Source organism: Onychomys torridus, chromosome 4 (assembly GCF_903995425.1).
Source record: "Onychomys torridus chromosome 4, mOncTor1.1, whole genome shotgun sequence".
In the NCBI taxonomy this organism is placed as follows: domain Eukaryota; kingdom Metazoa; phylum Chordata; class Mammalia; order Rodentia; family Cricetidae; genus Onychomys; species Onychomys torridus.
In genome coordinates, this window is record NC_050446.1 from 82406849 (window position 1) to 82434034 (window position 27186).

Here is a 27186-nt window from a genome sequence, read left to right on the forward strand (position 1 = left end):
ACAATCCGCAAAGTTGTACAGTCCAAGCCCTTCCCTTCTTTTGCAAAGTTCCTGCTAAACCTTTGACTACTCAAGACATTTCTTTCTTTTTGGTTGTGAGGAGTCCTTAGACATGATGACAAATACAAAAAAAATCTTACACAAAATGTCTGGGACATTTTCACATTTTAATCTTCTTTATCTTTCTTGCCCTGTTACACCAAAGTATAGTATGATTTTGTCTTTCATTCTGTCACTGTATGTGAGTCTCATTGGCTTAGTAGGAAGCCTTTAAACATCTTTAAGGAGGCAGTTTCTGTTACGGGTAAAGCTATCTCTTCCATGTCCCTTGTGTTAATCCTGGAATTGGAGCAGAAGAGCCATCCTGGAGTAAGATTCTACCTGACTGTGGAACAAAGGAGAATGCAGACATGCTGATATTGCATCCTGTGCCTATATTGTATGGGGCTTTATGTCTGACACTTGAACCTTGTAGTGAGAAATGACTCAACTTCTGCTCTCTAAACTACATGTGTGTTCCTTTTAACTAATGATAGCCTTAAGCCTACGGTTGATGTAAAGACAGGGGAGAAAAAGATTCTTGAAGCAATATGTGATCTGATAAAGATTTTTAAAATACTAAATACAAGTATGTTTAACATTGGGTGCCGTCTTGAAAGCTTTCCTAAGAAGGTCAAGCTGAGATCCTTTTCTGAAAGCATCATCTACTAAATTGCTGTAGCTGCAGATTGTGTTACACAGTATAAAATCTATTCTAGAGGATTTTTTATGATTTGGTCATAATTACATGTCATTTCAAAATTACCTTCAGAAATTAATAATCTTGGAGTTATTGACCTTGAAAAAATTGGTTAAATTCCAGATAATTGGGCCATACTCATACAGTAAACAGAAGGAATGAAGCTTGTTAATCTTACAGAACAGAGAATCCATTATGAAATTTAAGAGTCTAAAAAGTAACCCCTATTCATGTATCTACTATTTTGACAGTATGTTGACTATTTATATTATGACCACATATATTTATTTTATGCTAATTAGCACTTATAATTACAAAAAATCAATATAACTAAAATTACTCTAGTCTGTGTCTAATCCATTTTGGAATTTACAATGGAGTTTCAAATATCCTATTTCATTTTGTCTTCATAATTATCTGATTTATTTCTCTTTAAAAATATTAAGTATTATTTTATTTTTACATATTAAAAATAAGCCCTCACTTCATTATTATGCTCATTTGACTTGGTGAATTACAGCCAAACCTCTTTAGTTTCTTTCAAATTTTTTTACTACCATTATAGAAGAGTCATGAAGTACTTTGTATACATGGATTTATCAATGAGAAAATATATGAATGGTGGTCATCAGGGCCTGAGCACAGAAGTGTGTATATAATGTATCAGTTTTCAGGAGGGAGCCTAAGAAGAGAGTTGTGAATTCAGTATTCTTTGGGAGAAGTCAGGACTGGGGAAGGGAGAGGTACAGAGTGCCTTGTAATGGACATTCTTCACCAAAGAATAGTGCAGAAAAAACTGATTCCTAAATTAGGAGAGCATCATATTTCCCCTCAAGAAATAAAAATGTAGATAAACAATAATGTAACAAGTTATACACCCTGTTTCTATCTATATCAATCTTACAGAATATTGTTGTGACAAATATGATGCTACAGATCGTTGATAATGGATATTGAAAAGCAATTCGTGTTTACTTAATTATATGTATTTGGAAATAACTTGGGGAAAATGAAGACTCTGATAACAAAATCTGATAAATTTTTTGCCGATGTATTGTTTTAATATGTGAATACTGTTTAGGCTGATCTGAATTCTTTGTGGTATAGTAGAGTGGTACACAGGAGGCATGTGTACTGTCAGGTGGAATGCGTGGCTTTATTTAAGGTAGTATATCTCATTTGTTTCTTTCTTATTTATTCATTCTTTGAAAGTTTCATACATGCATATGATCTATCTTAGCCATAGACACAGCTTATTCTCTGCTCTAACTCTGTCCAGGATGCCCCATCACATCTCCCAATTTAATGTTCTCCATTTAAAATTATTTTTTGTTTATTTATTTAATCTACTGAGGCCAATTAATGCTACTCATATACATGTGGCTATAGAATCATCCACAAGGATTTGGGTAATGTACCAATGGCCACCCCTCAGGAATAATATAAAGAAAAGAAAAAAGAACAGTGATTCTCCATCTAGTGGCCTTCACCTGCCAGTGGCTCCTCAGAGGTGGGGCTTCAGGGGACCCTCTACTCCCTACAAAGGAACTCTCAACTGGCTTGATATTATGCAGGTCTTCTGAGAGAAATCACAGCTGCTGTGGCATTTATTCCCTTTTCACTTACTTGTGGTGTTTTTCTTGACAACCCCCCCTCCAGGAGAACTTTACACTTCTCACTTCTGAAACTGAAATTGGAGATACTGACTTCCAAAGGGGTAAAACTTTTGTTAGAGGATAGAACCAATCTCACTAACTATATGCTGCTGATGTTACCAAAGAACTATAGAATCAACCAACAAAAAGTGGGGTCAAAAGGGATAGGAAGCCATAACACTTCCAAGTGATGAACAAAAGGAGATGCAGCTATTGGTTTTATGCGTCAAGGTGAAGAAAATGTGTGCATCATTCATGAGTTGATTTCATTGCCTTTTAGTAATTGCTTGTGCCATTGTAAGTGTGAATTATAATGTGAAGTTAGTTTAATTTAGGGAGGTTCATGATTACTAGATATTTCAGTACTTCAGAAATGAGTACAGGCTGCATAAGGTAAATTACCAAAACGCATTAAAGCCATAAAGGATAACAGGGATAATTATCAGAGTCATCCTGAAGTCAAATAAGTTAGCATTATAGCTTATTTCCCTTCTCTTTTCCAAGTCTCTTTCCACAAATACAGCTTGGAGGGAAGGCATTGAAAATTGTATGGGGTGAATCTTGGCAGGGTGAGAAGTGGACAGAATGAGCAGAGTTCTTTTTTTCTTTTTTTTTTTTTTTTTTTTTGAGACAGTGTTTCTCTGTGTAGCTTTGCGCCTTTTCCTGGAACTCACTCTGTAGCCCAGGCTGGCCTTGAACTCACAGAGATCCTCCTGGCTCTGCCTCCCAAGTGCCGGGATTAAAGGTGTGTGCCACCACCACCTGGCTAAGAGCGGAGTTCTAATGTGCAATAATTGCTTTGGGAAGATCCTGTGAGTGGTGCAGCAACTGATGGCACTTGGTTGCATTGTAATGCACTAGCATTTACAAGAAGATATTTTCTCTTTCTTCTAGGTAGCCTTGGTATAAGGCATGCTCTTGCTACATATATGTCTTTAAGTGAAGCTGACTTTCTACTTTAGTGAATCATTTAATTTACTTATGAAGTTGGACATCTCCAATGTTGAAGATTGTAACTACTGGTCACTTTGAAGAATGAGGGCTAACTCATAGTGCCTTGGGTATTTCAGAAGAAAGTCTGTATTTAATAACTGTGCATAAGTAATTAGCAATTTAAAAAGTGTCAAAAACATTGATACTGATTGTTCTACAAGTTCAAATGGACACAGCTAGGAGCTGAAGTACAGTTATTGACTGAAGGATTTCTTATGTATTTGAATTAAAGGAATAAATTATACTGTATTCTAAATTTTTTGTAAACAAAGCGTCATTCTTTGTTGGTTTAGTCCAACAAAATATTCTATCTATGTTTATGAAATGAATACATGATACATTAGTAACAGGAAACAATTTAGGGTAAATTCATTTCAAATAAATAATTCTTTGCATAAATCTCTGACCAGAAGGGATTAAAATTATCCTGAGGCATGGCATTATGTGTCATATATTGAACAGTGGTTAACAAAACGCCATAATTAAAGTTTTGGTTTAAATTGTGCCTCAGAGACAAAGATTTAATGGCCGTTTCTGCTTCCTCTCTTTCATTGTCCCTGCTGTCCTCCATGATTCTCTTTGTGTTCTGAGAGTGCTCCTTAGAAGTTAGTCATTATTTTATTCCCAGAAGCATCTTTTCCAAACATTGCTTTATGCTTTCTTGGATAACAAGTCTTTAAAATCACAGATAATTCTGGTTAAGAGGTTATAAAAGTCTGGGTTTTGTTTGTTTCTTCGTTTTGTTTTGTTGTCAAAGGAGTCCCATAGACTCCCAGACATTGTAGGCTTCTGACAAAGCTCTTGGTTATCCTGTGGAACTTAACAGCAAAGCCCTATTGCTATAGTCACTGAATACCTGAGTCATAGAACATGGAGAAATCACCCTGATACTCACCTAGAAGTATCATCCCTACAAGCTAGCTTTCATAGTTCTGGAAGGAGGTATGCAAGTTACCAGAAGAGAAAATAGTCACCAGTCTCACTCTGCTGTGAGTCCTGAAAACTACAAATATGACTAGCATGAGAAAACATGGCAATAGTGGTATGAATGTTATGAGAGTAGCTGACCAGTTTCTGTATCTAAGGCCTGCTCCAGGAGGTGTGTCCTATGCTTGACTCTGTTTATAAGGCTGAGAGCCTGTGGCTAGAATGATCTAGACTCTAGAGGTTAACTTAATACTATTATTATGCCAAATGGGCAAGCATTAAAATGATTCCTGGTGTTGTACAGCTATGATCATATGTCAACCATAATCAGAGAAATTTCTTCTTGCAGTACCTGGCAAATAATGCAGAGACCCTTCATGCAAATAAGAGACCCAACATGCAAAGAATAAGAGACCATGGAGTGTTCTACCCTACATGAGATGTATGTATCAAACTCCTATCCCCAAGCTTCAGTGATTTTCATGCAAGAGGACCTAGAAAGTATAAGAGCCAACAGTAGTGAATAACTGCAAGGAAGCAAAATTTTCTGGGCACAGAGGGGTAGTTGCCCATATAAATTCCGTGCTCGTGGCAGCACATATAAGACCCATACAAACTCAAGCTGGAAAAAATACCAGCATGTGGTGTCCAACATAGGACCCCACCATTAGCTGAAGAGCTATTTGCATTTGACATTTCCAGGAGAGTGTTAATGGTGTAACCCTTGATGCACTGAAAACAAACCAGGATAGGTCCCACTCCATAGAGTACTTGAGCAACACAAACTGCACTTGATGGTATAAATAGAAAAAGAATATTTGAAGTTGGATGAGTAGGGAGGAGAGGATGGAGAAGGTAAACATGGAAGAGGTTGAGAAGGGAGATTTAATACAATAAAAATTGTTTGAAATTCTCAAATAATAAAGTATTATTTTTTTCTTTTTTCTTTTTCTTTTTCTTTTCTTTTTTATTATATTTGTGTTTTAATTTTACATATCAGCCATGGGTTCCCCTGTCCTCCCCACTCCTGCCCCTGTCTTCCCCCCAGCCCCTGCCCTCCATTCCCATCTCCTCCAAGGCCAAGACTCCCCTGGGGATTCATTTAAACCTGGTGGATTCAGTACAGGCAGGTACATTCCCCTCCTTCCAGGTTGAGCAAAGTGTCCCTGTGTAAGCCCAAGGTTCCAAACAGCCAGCTCATGCACTAAGGACAGGTCCCGGTCCCAATGCCTAGGTGCCTCCCAAACAGTTCCAGCTATTCAATTGTCTCACTTATCCAGAGGGTCTGATCCAGTTGGGGGCTCCACAGCTTTTGGTTCATAATTCATGTGTTTCCATTAGTTTGGCTATTTGTCCCTGTGCTTTTCCAACCTTGGTCTCAACAATTCACATTCTAACAGTCCCTCCCCTTTCTCCACAAATGGACTCCTGGAGGCTCCACCTGGGGCCTGTCTGAGAATCTCTGCATCCACTTCCATCAGTTATTGGATGAGAGTTCTAGCACGACTGTTAGGGTGTTTGGACATCTGATCACCAGACTAGGTCAGATCTGGCTTTCTCTCGACCATTGCCAGCATTCAACAGAGGATGTATCATTATGGATTTCTGGGGACCTCTCTAGCACTTTGCTTCTTCCTGTTCTCATGTGGTCTTCATTTATCATAGTCTGTTTTTCCTTGTTCTCCCTTTCTGTTCTTGATCCAGCTGGGATCTTGTGCTCCCCTAAGCTTTCTTTCCCTTGAACCTTGCCCTTCATTACTCCCACTGTTGTCCAGGTTGTTCATTTAGATCTCAGGACCCGAAGAAAGACACAGGGATTGCCCAATGACAGATAAAGTGTTATTTTTAAAGGAAAATTCCTTGTTTGAAATAATAGATGATGGAAAGAATGTAGCATCAGTTTGGGTAGACTGGATGGAGAAAATTAATATTATGAAAACTTAGTGTATATACTAGATTTGGTATAAGTCACAGATCTCTTAGAAATTTACAATATACTGTATCATTGCTGCTATTTGTGTAAAGCTGGTATGTTAAATGTGTACCATATGGATCAAATAAATGGATTGACAATCAAGAAACCAAATAGAAAAAATATTATGTTAAGCCTGAATTGGGTTATAAGGGCTGATATTCTTTGATATCATTCCGAATAGAGAGGGAATTTTGCTAAGATTTGTAGCATAAATGGTGCTGAGAAGGTAAAGCTGAATAATAGCATGGCTTGGTGTCTCAGAAGCTGTGGATGTTGCTGAGAGTGGCAGCAAAGTTCATAGAGGAATTGATAAAGATGGATGGTAGCGCTCATCCCTCTGTGACACAGCTGAGCCTCCATTGCCATGTAATTTCTCAGCTGCAGCATGTGATTGATGCTAGGATAGGAAATAAAAAACAAGGTGATTATAAGATGTTGGGACAGTATTTGTGGTACAAGGACATAATGCCATGATGTTTGAGCAAATGATACCATTTCTAGAATGTGACAAGATGAATGGGGCCAGTATGCCTCCATCTCGTGAGAGATTCAAGGTATATACAGAATTTTTTTTTCAGGGTATATTCTCTCCTCTCAAAACTCAGTTTCACTTTTTTTTTTTTGCTTTGTAAGTATAGTCCACATCACTCCTCTATTAATCTATTCAGTAGAGATTACAGGAAAGGCAAATTCATAATTAATTTGAAACATGTGTTTATATTAATCGAGACACTTTTTCTTAAAAATCCCCCCAAGCAATTTCAGTAGAAATTATCTCTGCTTACTATTTGCTCTTGAATACAAATGCCACATGACTAGTTTTTACTAATAGATCCTGAGTAGAAAGTTAGGTGTATAAACTCTAGTGACACTATTTAATAACGAGTCCCTTCAGCTTCCTCTTTCTTGCTGGTTGTAACTGCCCAGTCAGTATGTGTTTCATCAGACTGAATCCTTGAGTCACTGCAAAGAGAAGAGCTTCCATGGAGAGTTGGCTGATCCAAATTAAATTATGAATGGGAGAAAAACACTTTTATTGTCTTAAGTCACTCAGATGTATGGCTTCCTTTCTTACCACAATGCTGCTCGTGCATCCTGGCTAATATTCTAAGTTACTGGGTGTATTTCCTGAATGTCTTTTATATTATAGAAATGATTTGTAATAATTGTAGAATATGACATTGAATATAAAAAGTTATTCATAAAAATTCCAAAGAGTTGGGTAAATTAAATAACTGAAAGTGAAGATGCATAACTCTTTCACTTCACAGCTGTTAACTATTTTAAGACTATAGAGCAATGGCCTAAGTATTTTACATCTTCATGACATGTTTATTAATCATCTGTAGGTGGTATTTTGTTGTTGTTGCTGTTGAAACTATATTGTAGAATTATATTGATGGTTTTTCGCTTAATCGTAATACATTTTCCCCCATCCAACAATGGGAAATAAGCTTAAATGTATTTGTTTTGTCCTCCCCCCTTTATAATATTTTCAATATTTGCAAGACTAGATCATTAATTATAAGCAAGAGCTCCATTTATTATTAAGCTGCTATTCTGGTACCCTGGAAATCCGTATCCTGAAGGTCCTCTTGTGTGCTTCATTTCCCGAAGCAATAGGTGCCCAGACTTCTATATTGAGGAAAGCAATGTTAGAGTAAGTGCATGTTGAAATTTGGATCTTAGATGTCCCTCAGAGGCTATGTGTAAAGGTTGGCAGTCTAGTGTGATTAGGTGCTGGTGGGAACTTTAAGACGTAGAACCTGTTGAGAAGTCATTATGTCTTTGGCAGTGTGACTTCAAGGAGATTGTAAGACCTTAATATTTTTATCCTTCTCTTCACATCCCACTCATGAACATAATGATGTTTTCTCTACTAGTCCCATGGCATATTGTTTTGCCACTGCCATGCAAATGAAAATCCACCAGATCACAGTTACCTAAAATAAACCTTTTAAATCTTTTGAAGTTGCTGCCATATGTTTGCTATGATAAGGGAAAATCAGTTAATATGAGATCAAAATTTAGAATCACTAGCAATTAGAGATTTTCTCCTACTAAACACCAATAATCATTATACAGCTCAGGAACACTCAGATTCTTAAGGTGTTTGTTATTAACATGGTTCAATTTATGATTATTTTGCTTTATGGTTACATATACCCAGTGATTTTATAACATGGACGATGTTTCTCATAAGCTACCTGGTTAATCAATATCTCAGTTCCTGAAAGAAATATAAGGTATGGATAACACACTATTAATGCAGAGCATCTGAATTTGGTTTTACCCCTTTTCAGGATAATACCAGGTATATTTCTACATTTCTACTACTCAACTGAACGTATAGAAATTCCATTTTCACTACTTACTAAGCTCAACCTCACTATAACTTTTCCCTTTCAGAGGGTATCTTAACTTTATAGTAGAAATTCTCTTCATTGATTTATCAATGGAGCTGAGATTTGAAGGAATAGAGAGGAATTCATTAACATCTTTGGGAATAGATATCTGCACACAGGTAAACATTCAGCTGCCTAAAACTAGACTGAATAAAAATGAATGCCAATTAAATGTTCAAAGTGGGATTCAATAATAGGTAATCTTTGAATACTTACTGTGGAATAAATAATATGTTAATAACTTTATAGTCAATATTTTCCTATCTTCCTATCATCCCCAAAGTAACTATTACTATATACATTCTGTCCTAATTGTTATCAGAGAGCCTTTATCCAGCAACTGCTAGAAGCAGCTGCATGGATCCACATCCAAGCACTGGGCCCAGCTCTGGGAGTCCTATTGAAGAGAGGGAAGAGAGGTTATACAAGCCAGGGGGGTCAAGGTCATGATGAAGGAACCCAAAGAGACAACTGACCCGAGTTTGTGGGAGGTCACAGACTCTGGATCAACAGCTAGGGATTCTATGTGGGACCAACCTAGACCCTTAGCATGTGTGAGACAGTGTGTAGCTTGGTCCATTTGTGGGGCTTCTTATAGTGGTGGGATCAGAACATACCCCTGGCAGTTAAGTTGGCTATTCCCCATGCTGTGTTGCCTTGCCCAGCTTTCATGCAGTGAGAGGAGCTTGGTCCTACCTCAATTTGATGTACCATGTTTTGTTGATGTCCATGGGAGGTCTGCCCTTTTCTGAATGGAGACAGAGGAGGAGTGGATGAGGGGAGGTGTAAAAGGGTGGTGCGGAGGGAACAGAAGACAAGGAGGGAGGGAAAACTGTGATCAGAATGTAAAATAAATGAAAAAAAAATTAATTAAAAAAGTGTGTCAAGGAGCAGAGCATGGTGGAATATGCCTAACATGCTAGCTCTTGGAAAGCAGAGTGAGGAGAATCAGGAGTTCAATGTCATCCTCTGTTCTAGGGCAAGTCTGGGGCAAGCCTGAGTTTCATGAGACCCTGCTTAAAAAACAAACAGACACAACAAACCAATGATGTAGGAAAAATGAAGAAAAGCATCCTTACTTACTTAACTAGGCCATACGCTATCATGATTAACCACCTCTGCCTTTCATGGTGGTTATACTTTACACACATGCACAGAAAATGGCACAAGCAAAGGATTAGAGAATACACATGTAAAGTAAGATAAGAAGTGTGTTAATGAAACAGAATTGAAAAGTTTTATTGGAAAGGTAGAAAAATTCGCATGCCACCTCAAAACAATGTATACTGGGAATGGCTTCTGCTTACTGGCTTACAACAATGACAGCCATGTATTATAATTATAAATCATGAAGGTTTGTTGGACTTGTAGGTTATGTCTTTGTTTCAAGAAGTGTCAGTGAAGCACATAATAATCTAGAGGCTTTAGACTTTGGAATGTCCGAGATACTATTTGACAAATGGGGCTGGTTGTCAGCTCGTAGCTCAGCTGGGGTCTGGAGCGTATTTGTTGTGTTCCACATGGTCTCTCCATATGGCCTGGACTTCCTACAGAGTGGTATTTGGAATCCAATGGAAACTGTGAAAATAGAAGCTGTGTATATCATACATTCTTATGGCTTCATTTCCCATTGAACATGACTGGTTAGAGCAGATCACAGTTTCATAGGTGGTGGGGGGGGGGTGCGACAAATGGACTTGCCCCTGTATTGGAGGAGTGTTAGAGGATTTGTGGACACTTTTAATCTTTTTCAGTGTCAAGATGTGAAGACAGGCATGACTGAAAGCAAAAAGGCAGGAGAGTAAGCTTTCAGACCACAGAAGATTTGCTTTCCTACATTTTTGAGCTTAGGTATTTAAGAAACAGTAAATGTTTAGGCTACAGAGAATCTATGTGTGAGTTCAATTCTCACCATTGTTCAACTCCTTAGGATCTTTGATGTAGGAGGTGTCAACATACACAGAATATATGGATATCTAGAAAATGTCAAGAGCTAGACTATCAGAAAATATCTTCAATGCATCCTGATGTAAATACAAAGGAAATGAAGTAGAACAATGTTTGATGAAATTCAGAGGCCTTTCTCTTCTACTTTTATGAGACAGATCAGTGATCCATTAAGTGAAATGTTTAAAAGATATTTTATGAGAAAAATATAGAGAACCTTAGAATTTTTATGAGTATCTACGATTCTGCCTTTCTTGAAGATATAATATCACTTTGTGTATTGTAATTGGCATTATACATTCAACAAATGTGGTATTCGTGCACTCTTCATGAATAAATGAATCTGTTTATTTGTTAAATGTTCAAAATGCTTCTTAATAACTGCAAATGATGTGATCATTAGTGGTTATAGATCATTGGTCAAAAACTGAACACATTCAATTTAACATCAAGGGTATATCCATTGACTTGGGGAAGGAACTTTTATTTGTATAGTGAATGGTTATCACTGAGGTAAAAAACTTCATGTCAACAAGACAGAAATATTCTTTCCCAACTCCAATGTGAAAGAAAGACTGTGTTCATGAATTTTAATATTAAAAAAGTAAATGTTTTAAAGAGAATGAGCCAATATTTTAGTATTATAAAGCATTGAAAACAAAAGAGGTCCAGCCCCTATTCGTTTTCTCCCAGGGTCTGAGGAAGAATCTAATAGTCAGCCGAGGATCTAAACTCAGGGATATCGAATGAATCTAAGCACACCAAGCTCTTTAGTCCATTCACTTTATTCTTCTAAATCAATTCTATCTACACAGTTCTTTTCTGTTGTCATACTTAGTTCCTCTCTGTCCCTTCTTCTGATCTCTCATTATTTTACCTACTTCTTTTCATCTTCATCCTCATCTTTGTTTCTCCAAATACACACACACACACACACACACACACACACACACACACACACACACACATTCATTAGCAACTTGTTAGTAAAAACTACAGAGTAAACTCTCTGATATGAGTCACACTTGGCAAAGACTTGGTCAGCTAATTGGTCACTGACAACAGCTGTAGGTTGTAAAAAGTTCTGGCTATGTCTTAAAGGGATAGCTACAAGGGTTACAAGGGAAGAAAGTAAACCAATGAGAGACTTAAGAACAAGGCAAAGATTATGGGTACTATTTTATGTGATTAATAATATACAGACATGGTTAGTCAGTTAACAGCCTTTTTCTGTTAATCACCCAAAACTCAGGACCTGTACCTAATTAGTCTACTGAGCCTAAAATCTTGCATTAAAAACTGGTGTAGAAATAAATACAAAGTGGTAATTGTTTTTTGAAATAGAGTGGGGAGGTGCCGGTGGAGGCAGCTTAGGGAAACAGGTGCTATTGATCTATTGTAGGACTAAGATATACCAAGACCTGACACCTTTCTTCTGAAGGGTTTTGATTCAACAAGGCCAGGCACCTGCAATTTCACTCTGTGAAAGTTCTATGAGGACACTTTGGCCAGTTTTGCCTTGTCAGTGGCTAAGGATGGAGAGTAAGACCTCTAAGTGTCTACAGTCCACATGGAACAAGAGGCCTAATATGAAGCCTAAATTAGTATGTTTCCATTTATAAAAATTGTATAGTTAAATAAAAAAAACTTCTAGACTATCCACAATTACATGTGCCCATAATATTGAGATGCAATCATAAGATTACATGTACACATAACATGGAAATGTATGGTCAATGGGGAGAATCATAGCTATTATTGCACAAGAAGTTTACAACAAAAAACAGCCAATTTATTCAAAAGGTAGTAATTCCATAACACCTTGAGTGACGGTTTCCTCCAACAGAACCCTTCATTCTGATAGGTTGACTTTTGAGCACTAGTTGTCACCTGTTGTATACTCCCATGATCTTTTGCTACCAGCAGCTGTCAATAAAAAAATATTGTCATTTAACAAAAGATTATAATTTCTGTATTTGTGTGACATGTGTGTTGGTATTTGCATGTAGTATTATCAGGAAAAGTGATACTATATTTGAACCTATAGCAAAATGTCCAATTAATAGCCATTGCTTTTTTAAATTAATTGCTAAGAACTTGCTTGTTTTAATCATTGCTCTGAGCAATAATCTTATAAATAGACACATTTAAAACAAAACTGTTTAGAAGAAGGCATTCTTTAGAAGGGTTTCCATATGCCATCTTCAAGTCTTTTCCTGTTTGCCTCAGTTGTGCATTCTGGAGCTCTTTCAAAATTTGTTGTGTTTGCTGTAGTGGCTCCTTTTTTTTTTTTTTTTTTTTTTTTTGAGAGCACAGTGCTTATTCTATTCCTATTTGTGGTTTGGCCTGTGGAAAGCCATTTATTGTCTTTGTCTTTACATTCCCCATCTTGTAAAAACCCAGGAATGTAAAACATGAATTTCTAAAATTATTTTCGATTCTACAATATAGTATTTTTCTCTAAACTTTTTCCTTTTAAAAGATACCATAAAAAAGTGGATGCTTAGCCTGGAGAGGTTCAGTGTGTAAAAAGCCCACATAAAAGCTGGGCACAATGATATGTATTTGTAGTACTGTGGCAGATGTTAATGGAGACAGGTGCATCCTTGGAACTAGCTGGCTAGCCAGTCTAGATGAAATAATGAGCACAGAATCAACGAGAGACTAAGTATTTGAGGAAGACAATTGTGGCACTTTGAATGAGAATGTTCGTAATAAACTCTTATGTTTGAATGCTTGATCCCCAGTGGGTGGGACCGTTTGGGGAGGATAAGAAGATGTGAACTTCTTGGAGAATATGTGCCCCTGGGGGCAGTATTTGAAGTTTCAAAAGCCCACACCATTCCCAGTATGTCAGTATGGCTCCTGCTCATGAATGAGATGTAAACTCTCAGCTACTGCCTCAGCACTATCCCTGCCATGATGGTCATCGACTTTAGAACACTGGAACCAAGGACCCCTAATTAAACATTTTCCTTATAATTTTCCCTGGTCAACTGAAAAAAAAAAAAAAAAACAACTTAGGACAATACCTAACAATGACTTCTGACTTACACATGTATGCAGGTGAACACACACGCCAGAAAAAAAAAAGAAAGAAGTTGTCTTGCTCATTTTGAAAGGCTGCTATCTGAAAGGTAGACTGTGGGAGGCTGTGCACCTCTGCTGCACACAGCTGTTTATGCTGCATGTGAGACAGGAAAAATGGCACTACTGACAAGCAGTATTGAACTGTGACTGGATATGCTACCATGTCTTAGAATAACAAGAGGAGTCAGACTCGAAAAACCTTCTATCATGTTGAAGGTATTTGTATTAAATAGTAAAAAGAAAAAGATTGAAAAATTAGACAGGAGCTAGGGAAAGTCAGATAAAATCCAGCAGGTCAGGGTGTTCACAAATACTTATTGATGCCTTTACAGTTTGGGTTCTTGAAAAATCAGATGGTAAAATGAGAGAAGGTTGTGTTAATGGGACTGGAAGGGACATTTGTGAGGGATCAAAGGGAAGGTAAGTACAGATGAGGAAGGTGAACCTTCATACCATCATGCAGGCTTGGGGGAAAAAATGGGGTAGGAAGTCTCAATTTGAAGCCAATTTTAAGAAAGTTCCAACCTGAAAAGAGGCGCTCAAATCAAAGTTACCACTATGTGGATCCTCATTAAGTACATCAGTATTCCCATCATAAGATCCAAGATCTTTGTACAAATGTGGGGTCAACAGAGAACAGACTCTAAGATGCCCTCTTATGGAGCTAAGTTTGGTTTAATAACCTAAGCACAGCACAGTGACTATCCTTAACAATAATAAGTTGCATGCTTTACAACTTTTAGTAGTTAGGGTTTAAATGTTCTCAATATGAAGAAATGAGGATATAACGAGGGATCTGCTAATTGATCATTGCACAATGTATTTCTTTACTAAAGTATTGCTTTTTAATTGTAAATGGATTAAATTATTGTTTATAAATGAATAATACCTGTTTCATTAAATTTAATAAATTTCATCTACATCAGTTATACTCCTTGTGATAATACAACTGGATAGTAGACCATTTTGAGTCCCTTGAGTAAGGTAAGATAATGATAAACATTGTCTTAAATTTACTCTATGACTAACCTATGCTATATAGATTATATGCAACATCTTATTTATATTACATAAAAGTACAATAAGGAAGCATCATTATTTTTGTTCTCAGTTTAGAAATGAAGTCATACTAATGAACTTGTGATTTTTATTCAAAAGTCCTTGACTCTTCCAGGTAATAGCTTTGCCATAGTCAGCTGAATTCCTACTTCACATTTCTGCATCTTGCAGCATGCTAGACACTGCACTCATTCTTGTAAGGCAAGTGTTTTACCTCTTGAACATTTTCTTAGCTCTTGGTTGGAATGTCTTAATGTAGTTGGCACATAATTTTTCTAAATAGTCTTAAGACACTTCCAAGTTTCATTGTTTTTGTTTTGTTTTGTTTTGTTTTGTTTTGTTTTGTTTTAGACAGGGTTTCTCTGTGTAGCTTTGTGCCTTTCCTAGAATTCTCTTTGGAGACCAGGCTGGCCTAGAACTCACAGAGACCCTTCTTTCTTTGCCTCCCGAGTGCTGGGATTAAAGGCATGCACCACCAACGCCCAGGTGATACTTTCAAGTTTTAATGGTACATTTTAAGGCTCTTAAGAGCTGAAACTGTTTTTAATCCTGAATAGCATTTTAGAAACAACTTTGTCTCAGGTATGAGACATTTAGCAGTTTGTTACTAAAACTTGTCAAAGTTAAGAACACATTCACTATAGCAGCCGACAATGTTTATTACATATTTTATGCATGAGAGTCTTTTGTAAGCACTCAGCATGTACACATTAATTTATTGTATCCAGATGAGAGCTTCTAGGCTTTATAATTGTGGTTTTTAGACACAAAACCCAAGACAGAAAACCAAGATAATCTTCTCTACATCATAACTAGAAATTGTAAAGAAATAATCTAGATGACCACTCATGAATGGGGAGAAGGTTTTTATTGTACATATGAGAGAATAGCAGGAGGCATCTGGAAGAGTCCAAAACAGCCATGGTTAGAGCAGACTGGTGATTGCCAGTGCTATCAGAGAGAATAGCAGAGAAAAGAGCAAGAGAGAAGAGCAGAGACAGGAGCAGAGAGAAGTGAGAGAGAGTATCAGTGAGAGACAGTAACAAAAATGGCTGGATAGTTCTGCCACTTAAAGGGGGGGTTATTTTGCAGAGGGAGTAGGGCCTGTTAGCAGGAACATCCTGGAACTAAGCCTGAGACATGGATCTGTTGGAGACTTGTTTGAATTAATAGAAAACTAGATGCTCTTTCTTGACAGACAAAGGGAATAATGGCTTTTCCTGGCAAACAGAACCCACTTTGCTCGGTTCTGAGGAATTCTGAGTGTTTACAAGGTTAGAGTCTGGGCTGAGCTCAGACTGTCATCTTAGACCAAGTCATCGATTGGACCTACCCTTTGGATGTTCCTTTTTTTTATTATCAGAAATTATCATGACTCAAGTATGAATGCATAGTCTCTCTCTCTCTCTCTCTCTCTCTCTCTCTCTCTCTCTCTCTCTCTCTCTCTCCAGTCCAGTCACTTACTTCTTAGTTATAAAAACTAAGTAACAAATCATTACAATGAAGTGACATGTTATCAGTTAATAATTCAATGGTTCTAGTACAGTCACTTAAAGTGAGATAAGTTTGTCTGAAATGTCATTCTCTGGTTGGGATGTCCCAACAAGGATTTTAATTGGGAAAGGTGTGTATTTATTTATTTATTTCCTACTTTATTGACAGGCAATGTAAAGGAGATACTAGTTCATTTAAAGATGAGGTCCCTGAAAGATGAAGCAAGTATGTTCAGTCTGACCCAATTTTGCCCAGGCTAAAAAGCTTCTGGCCATGGGCTAATTGTCTGCTGGTTCTAATTGGAATAGTTAATATTACTATTTCCTCGAGGGCTCCAACCACTGCACTGGGCCAAGGTAGAAAACTGGAATGGGAACAATGAGTTTATTTAAACTCATTTGACTTAATTTATAAGAAGAAATTGCTGTGCTTTTTGAAGAATGACATAGGATATTCACTCATTTTCCTGAATATTTTTCTGTAAATAAACTTTAATTCAAAGACAGCCATCTTCATGTGTGTGTGTGTGTGTGTGTGTGTGTGTGTGTGTGTGTGTGTGTATGTTTTTCTGGAAACTATTTTGGTCTTTTTAAAAATTATATTTGTGTTTTATTTTTACATATCAGCCATGGGTTCCCCTGTCCTCCCTCCTCCTGCCCCCCCCCCCACCTCCCCACCAGCCCCTCCCCTCCATTCCTATTTCCTCCAGGGCCAAGACTCCCCTGGGGATTCTCATTGAGTTTTACTTTGCATCTGCTGAACTGACTGTGACAGATACACAAAATAGGGAAATTATCAAAAAATATGTACTCTGTGTCTTTGTAAGTAAAAGACTTGCTGCTGAGTATTCAGTGTTATGGACGCACTGTCTATGCACTTTGAGTCATCTATTCAGTGTGGGCTTTGCAGATCTGCCACTGACTACATAAGGCAATTGGTCGTGGTGCTCAGCCTCTCACCCCATGCCCCATCTCAGTTGTCTCTTCTACAGTGTAGGGTGGTAACAATATTTACCTATAATTTCTCTGAATGAAATGACTTGAAACATTTTAATCTATAATATGAAATCATGTGAAGTGATTACTCAGCATTTTCAGCATTATTTTTATCTCTGTGCTTATCCAAATTTATGGTCATGATGGGGAAACAAAGAAATTCTTTCTTCTATTAGCAAGTATATCAGGGCCAAATATGTTTGTGCTACTGTTAATAAATCATAACTCTCCTGGATTTCCACCTCTCCCTTCATAAGGAGAAGCCACAATATTCATAACCAACACACATTATTTTCTTCACTGCTTTTGTAATTAGTAACTCCTTCAGATGAATGACTTCATTGATACATTTCTTAAACATGACCATTGTAGTTTTATTTACAGTGAGAAAAAACTGTGATGTATATATATGGCTAATGCATATTTGCATATGTATATATTCATAGGTAGATGATGTAATGGCAAGAGGACTGTGATATACTAGAAAGCATAAAGAAATGTATCCTCTGGGTCAAAGAGTAGGGTACAAGCACAGAGGTTCTGCTGAGCTGTCCATGGCTTTCTGAGGAGCTGCTAATGGTTGCTGACACAAAACAGAAGATGAGCTATTTTTAGACAACAGGAATTGTACAACAGAGATGATCCAGCTGCACTTCATCTTAAGGAATTCTGAAAAGTGTTCACACTGTTTCCTCACTTCCTGACACAAATGTGTAAGATACCAAGGTCCTGGAGAAGATTCATAGAGAACACCTCATGAAACCACCATTTGTCAAAAATTTACCATGTACTCAGAAATGTGCAAAGCATATTGTGCCAGAACATAAATCTTGAAGCCAGCTGAATAAGATCATGAATGTTGCTCTCCTGTCACAATGAAAGTGCTACTTAGAAGTCTAGAGTAATATTTAGATGTTTATAGTGAAGCCAAGTGTTAAGTCCATGTCTGGCTGACTAGAAACCCCAAGCACAATTTGAAAGGAAAAATGGTATACAATGAGTTTAGATTCTTGCACTCAAATCAAATTAGAGAAATCACTTCCTGGCTTTTCATTACTGTTAAGGCATATTTCTCTTTAGTCTACTGACAGCCCAAGAATAAAGTTCTCAGTCCAGAATGTGGTGATATTTCATGTCATTCAATAAAGATGGCCAAAATATTAAGCTAGATGTGAGTGAAAGGGGTAGGGTATCATAAGCAAATGGAGATAGATATCATTTCAGGCCAGCAGCTACCTTCAGGAGTGGGCTATGGAGGAACAGTAACACATGACTTTTGGAAAGGAAATTCTAAGTGAGTCCAGAAGAACTTTAAAGAAATCCAGACATGAGCTGAGCATGACGGAGTCAAATTTCTTATTTGAAACTTTGATAAGATATTGACACGTTCCTCTTCAATCTGTCAGAGCAAGAACTCAGTATCAGAAGAGAAATAACATAACTCATATTCTAAGTAACAGAAAGCAAACCAGCAATTTTTAACCAAAATAATTATTTATATAAAATTATTAAAATAGTTAATATGTATATATTTACCACCAATTCCTTGTAAGGAAGGGAAATTAGAATGTTAGGTCAGATAGCTTAGGATTTCCATTACTGGAATTAGAAAGAGGTGGTTACCAAACTAAGGACAAAGATCCATGAAGCTAGTGAATATGAAGACAAGGAAATAAAGCTTCAGATATGTTTCTACATGAACATTATGGAGTCTGTTGTTAGGCTCCATTTAAAATTTATGTCTAACCTGGAGCAGTGTTTGATCACACATGGAATTGCTCATCATCTATTCTTCTGTTGCTCACTTTGAAAAAAGTAATGTTGAATCTCAATGTCTCGGATAGCCATAGCTGTGACAAAACCCCAACAAAAGCAACTGCAGAGAGGAAATGTTACTCTAGCTTATAGTTCAAGGGTAAATTCCATCATAGCAGGGAAGTAAAGGAGTCAGATCTTGAAGCAGTTGGCCTCATCACATCCATAATCAGGAAACACAGATGAATGCATGTTTGCTTATTCCATTTCCTACAGTCCAGGGTCCTTCCCTCATGGAATGGCTCTGCCCATAAATAATATGAGTATTCTTATATTAATTGAAATAATTCTCCACAAACATGGCCAAAGACCTGTCTCCCATATGATTCTATATTCTATCAAATTGACACTTAATGACTTAAGATTACATCCACCAAATAAGTGTCATGCATACATCAAATTCTAGAGAAAAGGGTAAATAATCTTTTGTTTCTATGCTTAAAAACATGGTTTACAGAACAGATTTTGTCAGACATCAACACAAATAAGAACGGCCAGGGCACAAGTTAAAACTTCTACCCTGAGGCTCAGACCAAGAAGTAGGTCCAGGAAACAGATCGAGAATATGCAACTTTATCAAACTCTATAGGACAGACCCATCCATCTAATAAGTGTAACATCTAGATAAGTCTTATATAGATGAATGAGAGTCTTTGGAACTGTTTCTGTATAATATTGGCAGGGTTCATTTTAAATTACATTGGAATAAAGTGATGTTATTTATCCAAGAATGTGTTCATGCAAGAATTCAGGCTTATTTACTTGAATTCTGTAGAGGAAGCTGGGCCTTGTGCATTTAGAAACCTCTTTAAAACTGACACAAGTGCTCCTGAGGTATCAAAGACCAACAAATCCTAGTCTTTGTCTTCAGCAGAGAATACTATTGCTGATCATTTCACTAAAGCCTTATGTTTCATAAATGCTTCAGATTTCATTTTACCTTTCTTTTGTTCTGATGTTCTTATTTCCCCTCTCACTCTTCCTCCATTTTCATGTCCCCCCTTTCCCTTTCAGATCAGTTATGGAGTTCCTTACCAATTCTTCACTATAACTGACTCAGATATTCCTGGAGAATTTGTAGCCAAGTGTTTAATAAAAGTGGATAATATTTCTTGAATGTAAACTGAGATTGTAAGATACAGAGACAACATAAATCAGTATTTTTATTCAGCTTTACTCAAATATTTGAATCTCCTTTAATTATCTGGATATCACCTGGAAAGAAGATAAAATTGGTATTATCATTTCTCCATTGCAACAAAGGAGAGATAGATGAAAGTTACTTAATTGCATTGCATTCTGTGGTATTTCAATTACCTAGGTAATCCTCACACATATTGGGAAAGTGTGGGACTCAGGCTGCAAAGAGCTTGCATAACAAGAATGATGCAATTTGGCCTTATTTTCCAATTTACCATACTGACTAATATACTTCTAGTCTTAAGTTGCAAACTACTTGCATTTTTCTCATATGTGCTCAGGGATAGGTACACGTGTAGATGTAAATACACATGTCTATTATGGTGTATATATGCTTGCCCATGTTGACAAAGGCTAGATGTTGATGCTGGGTATCTTTTCTATAGTTTTCCTTTTAGTTTTTTTTTTTGTTTGTTTGTTTTTTTTGAGACAAGGTCTCTCCCAGAACTGGGAATTTACTATTTCATCTACAGACACTGGTCAGAATGCCCCTGGGATCCACTCATCTCTGTCCCTTCCTCCTCCCAGCATTGCTGTTACAGACAAGTGTAACCCCACCTGGCATTTTGTATGGTTGCTGGAGTTCAAAACTCATGACTTCATGGTAATTCAGCAAGCACTTTACCCACTAAACTATCTCATTAGCCCCCACATTTTCTCACATGTGAAATATATTGAACTCCACCAGAAGACCCACAGATGTCATTCCAATTGCAGCATCAGCATTGCATGAAGTTCTCCTACTTGAAAGGTTAAGAATAACTTGTGCTTTCTGAAAGTAAGTCTTTTTCCTTTGTTTTCTTTATTCTTGGATCTAAACTCTGGGTTTTTGCATCCACCGAGGTGTGGAGATAAGTAATTTTAGAGTAATTTATGATTTTTGAAATGTGGGGAGTCCTCTTTTGAATTAAAATGACCTCTTCTCATTTTAGACTGTGTCTTTTTTAACCTATGCCATTTTGTCCCATAAAATGTCTATGTGCTTTTAAACAATGTTATTGATGTTAATAATCTGTTCCTCAAAATCATATCCACAATCCCTTGTGCAATAAGCATATAGTAAAAATACCTACTTTGCTATTTCTGTGTGAGGAGGAAATGAAGAGTATGTACCTAAAAGACATAATAAATATCTGATATGTAAATATTGCTTCTCTATCATCATCCTCACAACTAAGAAAGATTGGAGAGAGGGAAGCTCAAACTGAGGGAGAAATATTATAAAAATATTCAAAACAATGACCTAAGATTGAAGCAACTTAAATATAAGATGGACATAACTAAAAACAAGAGAGATTTTTTCCCCCTAGGGCAGATATACTTGACCAGAGTAGAAAGTATAAGTGACTTTCTGGTAGATTACCAAAATCCCCTAATTAGGCACCTTGCATTGCCTTCATGCACCTTAGAGTTGCCTCTTGAAGGAATACATAAAGGTGAGGAGGAGGAGGAGGAGGAGGAGGAGGAGGAGGAGGAGGAGGAGGAGGAGGAGGAGGAGGAGGAGGAGGAGGAGGAGGAGGAAGAAACCACACAGAGGAAGCCAAGTAACAGAAGACCACAAAGGAAGAAGAACTGGAGAGCACTAACAAAAAGTATCTTTCTGGTCATCAGTCTTATTATCATCATAGAATTTTCCCCAGTCAAGCCAGTAGAGGGAATAGGAAGCCATGAAATTTAAAGACAGCAAGGGGCGGGGGTGTACAGGAAAGTTTGGAGAAAAGGGAGGTAGAGGGAAATGATGTAATAAAAATAAAAATACAATTTAAAAAGTTTTATGATAATCTAAATAATCCAATATTACACCAAAATTTTCTACTTTACTATCTCCTTTACCTTCTATCCCTTAAAATCCAGGAAACAGATATTGTTGTGGAGGAATATAAGCATATATCTCTGATCTTCTTTTTCTTCTCAGTTCTCATGGAAAAAGCAGAAATTTCATAGTACAAACATACAGTGACCCAGAAACTTAGTGAGTCAATCATTTTTAGATATTCTATAGTAGATTCAGATGAACCAAGGCATGTCTTGTCTGCCAAGAAACTGTTGTTTCTGATAAAACCAAAAGTTGTGGGCTATGCATATACTTGTTATAGCTTTCATTTTTAGAGTAAAGTGTATGTTCCACAGAAAGCAACTTGTTCTACAAAACGAGGATTAACTCTTCCTCCAAATGCACTTCTGTATAACATCACTGCCCTAGTTAAGTTTCTTTTGCTGTCATAGAGACCAAGACCAAAACAATGGAGGGAGGAAATAGTTTATTTCATCTTGCAGATTACAACCCACCATGAAGGGAAGTCAGGGCAAGAACTCAAGTTGTGAACCTTAGAGGCAGGAACTGAAGCAGAGACCACAGATGCTTCTTATCCACCTGCTCTCAGTGGCTTGCCCAGCCTTCTTTCTCATACATGCCAGGTCTACCTGCCAAGGATGACACTGGCCACAATGTGCTGGAATTTCCCACATTGATCATCAGTCAAGAAAATTCCCCACAGGTTTGCCTACAGTTCACTATAAGGGGGGCATTTTTTCAGATGAACCTAGCTTATAAGAGGCTGACAAACATTATCCGTCACAATTGCTTTGTGTGGAAGTATTCCCATGAAGACTCTTCCCTGTTGAATTGTGCTGATGTATGCTGTGAAATCTCAGCTTCATCCCACTGTTCAGGCCTCTGTAACTTTTCCACTCCCTATCTGTTTCTACATGATTTGTTTTCTTAATAGTTAGAGTTTATCTCATGGTTTCTTTTTACTTGTTTGTTACCTGTCTTCTAATTACTGAGTTTCATATTATTGCTGGTAGAAAGTAAAGGCTCTTCTTCCTTTCACACCTTCCCACAATTATGATTCTTTTTTTTTTTTTGTATTGACACAGGGTCTCCCTGTGTATTTCTGACTGGCCTGGAACTCAATATATAGACCAGATTGGCTTCTTACTCAGACATATCTTCCAGCCTCTGCCTCATAAATGCTAGAACTAAAGTCATGTGCCACCATGCCCTGCTTTAAATTTTCATTTGATGTCATTGATTTTGGTAAATTGACATCATTAGTCAGATCGGGCAGCTTGTTATATGCTTTATGCTCAAATCTTACTTAATCTTCACAACAAAATTCAGACTATTTCTACTTCTTTATGAATGTGTCAACTTCATGCTCAGAGTAGGCAGTTGTCTCTGTTTTTGAAATCACACTGACAGTAAGAAATGTACCTGATGCACAATATTTCACCATGAATCACTTGCTAAAAAGAATAAAGATGGAAATAAGTCACTGTCAGTCCTTCAGATTACAAATAGAAGAGATTAATAGAAAGGTGTTAACAATGGATTCTTATTTTGTAAGGGTATTCAGCGATCTGAAAGTTCCTTTGCTGAGTGGAATATAGTAACAGGTAGCTGAGTTATCTGGTTTCTTGCTATGAGCCTTCAGATTGACCCCTACACCCATGTTTCTAGAAGGAAAGGGGAGTGCAGATAGTTTGAGTGGATGTGGACTTAAGACTCACATAAAAAAATCACAATAGCAGACAAAAGAAATCATCTCCAGAAGTGAATTTTAGATGTAAAATCCCCTACAAATTTTCAGAGTTACTGAGGAATATCACAAAGAAACCAATGTACTTTACATCCTAGTGAAGTGGGTAACATGAGCTAATATTAGTTTTTACTGTCCCTGACATACTAAGAGGTCATCCTCCTCTTTCAATACCAAAAGGCAACAAAGAACTGTGAGTGAAGCATGGACTAAAAAAGGAATATAGTTTTAATAAGCATTTAAAATCCTATAATTTAGAATAAGGAACTAAAGTGGTATATTAGTCTTTTTTGCTAGACTGCATGCTGTCTGAGTTTTGAGCATACATATTATTTATTTATACTATATGTATTAGATCATACTCACCCCATTATCACCTCTTCTCCCACTCCTAATTATCCCTTTTCTTCGACCCTGCTGGTCTTTCTTCTGTGTTCATGTATTTCTTTAGTAACCCAATGATTTCAGTATGGTTGCTTACAGGTTCATGGGCAAGGGAATGTTTATATGATCACAGGCACCTTGCTGGTTTCTATACAGTTGAACAAAATGTCTTTCCCTCTTTTAGAAACCACTAAATACCCATAAGTCCTCAGTCTTTTCATAACTACTTCCCCTCCCTCTCTATGACAGAATGCTACCATGCCCAGTCTTGTGCAGGTGGGAATCACAGTTGCTGTGAGTTAAGAGTATACCAGTCATGTTATACCTGGAAGACAACATTCCACAGCACTCCACCTCCTCCTCTGGCTCTTACATTCTTTTTATTCCCTTTTCTGCAATGTTCTCATCCCTTTAAGGAGGTGCTATAGAAGTTCTCTATTTTCATCAGTTTGATGAATTATGGTTTCCCCCTTTCATCACTGCCCACAGCAAACACACTCTGACAGAAAGTAGCAATTTTTTAAAAGGCAGTTTGATAAAACCTCTTTAGAACAAACTTCTTTTTTCGTTTGCTTTATTTTACTTTAAATTTTCCTTTTATTTTTGAGATTATAGCATAATTACATCATCCTCCTTCATTTTCATCCCTTCAAAGCCTCTCATATACCACCCCTTACCCTCTTTCAAATTCATCATCTTTTTATTTAGTGTAGTTGCATGCATTTATTCCTAAATATAACCAGCTCTGTCTGTAAACTCTTAGCTCTATATAAGTTTTAAGGGCTAATAATTTGGTTTTAGACAACAAATAGGCATGTTCTTCCCTGGGAAATAGTATCTCTACCACTCTCAGCATTCTTTAGTTTTCTGTAGTTCCTTATGTAGACTTGAGGCCTTATGGGCTTTTCCCCATACACATTACCCTGCCTATTGTCCTTATGGGTGTCAGTTCTGACATTTCCTGGAGACAGTCTCACAGAAATCTCTCTGATCTTTTGCCCCTTACAATCTTTCCACCTTCTCTTTTACAGTGTTTCATGAACTCTAGGGTGAAGGTGTGTTGTGGAGATTGTCATTTGGGACTGAGCGCCTCCATTCTGAATTTTGATTGGTTGTGGATTTCTGGGTAGTGGTATTTGTCTGTTTCAAAGATACGTTCCTTGATGAGGTGTGCGGTCTACACTCATCTGTGGGTAGAAGGACAAATATTTAGAGTGCAGGTAGGGATGATGCTGGTTTAGTAAAGTGTCAGTTGCAGGATGTCCTCCAAGACGTGAGATTTTACTAGCCCTGCATAGTCAGGTAGGTTTCTAGTACCAAGCAGGATTTCCCTCTTGTTGAGCAGGTCCTAACTCAATTGCAGAACTGTTGGTTATTGCAAAGTTATATTTGCTACTGCTGTACCCCTAAGTTTATTGTGCCATGATGGTTGCTGATGTGGTTCATAGGAATCATAGCAGGGTAGGAATGCTGGTTGCTTCCTAATGTTGGAAGCTTGCTTGGTGACCTCTGGTACCATGGAAGCTACTACTCTGAGAGCAGGCATTTAAGTCAGTTCCTGCTCAGGGGCCTCTGAGCCCTGTCTCAAGTACATGATATCTTCAGGGACAGGGACTTAATTTCCATGTCTCTGGGACAACCAAAGACAATAGCAATAGTCTATAATGTTGGGCAATTTGGGGACAACTCTGGCCAACAACTCAAAAAAGGGCTTCTTATTCCTAGTGTTAGGGTTTTGTTAGATGTCTATGACTTTTGGGGGGACCATTATCATTCCATATAAGACAATTTCATGTAAACTATATATGCATTAAAGTATATAATATATAATACATACTTATATGTATTATAGGGATTTTTTTAGGTAAACAGTAGTATGATTCCTTATGACATTTTCAGATATCTTTACTATTATTTACCCTCCTCTATCCTGTTTTTATCTCCATCTCCCCCTCCCTAATTAAAATCCCCATTCTCATCTCTTTAATTAGATTACTTAAGCCCTGCTATTCCATTCTCTATTCTCCCTACACACACCATTCTAACAATGGTCACTTTTTCTTTCTTGGTTTCTTTTGTTAATCTAGGGTGTATATTGACATCTGAATAACTTCTTAACCCCATCTATTTGGAAGGAAGTATTTCAACATGAAGATTCGTTGATTTGATTAGAGGTGGGTTCTATACAGACAAGCATTCAGACAGCAATGTAGCAATAAATGCAAAGTAGTGGAGCAATCATTGAGAAGCAAAAGAATTATCCTTTTTGAAGGATTATTCTCTCCTCCTGGTGGTATATAGCTTCTTAAAATTTTGATCAGAGCACACATAAAAGCAGAATTCTAAAAAGTAAAAGTGATAGATATATACTGTCAACAGTGCCAAGAACACTTGATATAAAGACTTACTGGGATACTTATCAAGAAAGCAGTAGCCATATGCTTGGACATGTTTCTCAAGGTATTTTTCATGTGGATACCACTAGGCCCTGCTTGCCTAAGTCACAATTTTCCACATTCCTAGCATATTTTATAGACTCTATAAATGATAATAACTTTGAACAATATTACTTACCTGCCTTATTAATTTCTCATCTGCTTCTTAAATCAACTTCAAATATTTTTTATTGTGAAAGTCTCCTTCCTCTCTTTCTGGCAGGGCTTCATAATTTCTTTGCTTCTGTAGTGCTTCCAGTATATCTGCACCCTTCTCTCATTCAACCATCAACTATTTCTAATTTGAGCATCATTTGACTTGCTTTGCTGAGGTGCATGCTCTTTGAGTTCCAGGTATGTGTATTACTCATTTATGCGTGTGTTTGTCACAAGGTGCTGAGGACGAGAAATGAAAACTGGTCAGGTAGGACAGAGGCCCCAAAGAAGCAGTCCTAAAAGTGTCTGTATTAAAGGCCAGGAACCTCAGGAGAGAGTGCTGGTTACTGGTTCCTTGTCATCTCCCTGAACCTT